Raw genomic sequence first — 2,256 nt, 5'->3', positions numbered from 1 at the left:
GGTAACATTAACACACACACACACACACACACACACACACACACACACACGTTAGGTTTTTGTGAACTTTGAGGACTTTCCATAGACTTTTATACTGACCATTTTCTATCCCCTAACCCAACCCTAACACTAAACCTATACCCTTACAGAAAACTTGTTTGCATTTTTACACTTTCAGGTAAACATTATTTAGTTAGTATTGTTTATTTTTTTCCCCCCCCCCCCCCCCCCCTCGTACAAGCCAATCCCCACAATTTCAAAAAAATTCAGGTTTTACTATCCTTGTGAGGTCATTTGGTCCCCATAACTTAGGGAATACCATACACAACAAAAACAACAACAACTATTATTATTATTATTATTATTATTATTACAATTAGCTACATTAATATTAATAACCGTTTATTTCAATAATCTAATCTCGAGACTAGGAAGCTGGCGTAACATCTTAACATAGGAAACTAGAAGTTTGTCAACATCATAGACGATACTCCGATTTAATCAAATATATTTGTACACAAGGAAAATGTAACATTATACATTATTGAAAGCTTTCTTCGGAGTTAAGCAGAACATTACGTCAAGCCCAATCATTTTAAAATCGAAGTGATGTTATTAAAAGGCTCTAGTCAGTGTTATAGTGTGTATCAAATGATTAAATAAGCGTAAGATGAAGCCAGAGTCAGCAGTTTTCAAGCACAGAACAATATTCTGCAAATGTTTTCTTACAGAAATAGGCAAATTATATGAAGCTGTAGGTAATATGCTAAACGTGCAACTGGGTGTATTTCGTAAACCTTTCATAGGCGGAGTTTTATGCGTGGGGTGGGGGCACCCACTGGCAGACGAGCCACGAGCACTTTTTTATATGTTCTACATTTCATGTATTTATGTAACACATATTCTACATTAAAAAGAAATTTAGAATGAACAATAACTGCTGTACAAAGAGTAACATAAATAAATAAATAAAAAACAATGCAGAAAAGCCGCCTCTTTTTCCGAATTGCGTAGATGACCACTATTTTTCTTTCATCTCTTCTGATAAATTTTCAGTCAAATCGTTCTATGTGTGCTAGATCAGACTTTTTTACGCCCCTCGGCTTCGGGCCAATTTTCACGTCATAGCTCAGAAGCGGGCCGGGCCTCAGGCCTGTTTTAGGCTTCTCCTTATTTTTAAATATTAGACATCCATCAATTAGTGTTGAAAAAAATTGCTACGCTGGTGGAGACAACACGTGCGACCGCGACTGTCAAGAGCGGCTCGACGGGGTTTAGTGTCCAGCAGCAGCATGGTGCGTGCCGTCAGCGCAGCTGAACAGTTCTGCGTTCAAATGCACGCAATAGGCTAAAGCTTGCAGCAAAGCATCGGCAAAAGTAATTACCACCAATGTGTCAGAGGGAAACAGTAAGGAGATATTTGAATGATTTACTTATAGTGTTTTCTGAGTCGGTGTCGCAAGGATGAATTTGCCTGACTCGCCATCTCCTCATTAGACGCGCCTTTAGAGAGAAGTGCATTTTTATTATGATTATAATGAAAGAGTTTTTGTTTTTGATTTTTTGATTTCGTTAAGTAGTAATTTAAAGCTTTCTATAGATATACACTGAACAAAATTATAAATGCAACACTTTTGTTTTTGGAAGAAAGGGGCGGGTGAGCAGAGCTCATTAGCATTTAAAGGGACATGCCCCAAAATGAGTCGCTGTGAACAGAGCAAGGTAAAAAGGGTGTTGTTTTACACGACCACTGAGGAGTTCATGAAGGCCCTAAAGTATCATATCAACTTGTGGAAGATCAATGTCCCCTTTGAAGCACTGCCACCACAAAATCAGACTTACTTTGAGATCATACTGAGGTTAAATGCCGCACGCGCATCCATGTATAACTCTTCTCATAGCTATAGTATGTGAAAATAAGTGTATTCACTGAGCTGATGATCTGAATGAGAGAGAGAGAGATGCAAAGCGTGTGCAGAGCAGGGGGACACGAGGAACAGGATTGAAAACCGCTGCTTTAGAACATTCACAAACTTGTGAATCCATTAGAATCGTTAGAAGACAGAATCGCGATTCATAGGCTATATGAATAGATTTTTACATGCACCTCTAGTTTTCTCTTCCTCTTCTCTAAAGCAGCGCAGCAAGGCCTCGCCCCCTTTGCTGCCTTTTCCCGAGGGCGGGGTTTATCAGGGTTTGTTATGTCACGAACCCGGGAAGTAACTTGTTGTAGTCCCTACCAGCCGTTTTTGTAGG

Source organism: Sinocyclocheilus anshuiensis, unplaced genomic scaffold, assembly GCF_001515605.1.
Source record: "Sinocyclocheilus anshuiensis isolate Anshui unplaced genomic scaffold, SAMN03320099.WGS_v1.1 scaffold2039, whole genome shotgun sequence".
Taxonomy (NCBI): Eukaryota; Metazoa; Chordata; class Actinopteri; order Cypriniformes; family Cyprinidae; genus Sinocyclocheilus; species Sinocyclocheilus anshuiensis.
Note: the sequence above shows the minus strand (reverse complement) of the source record.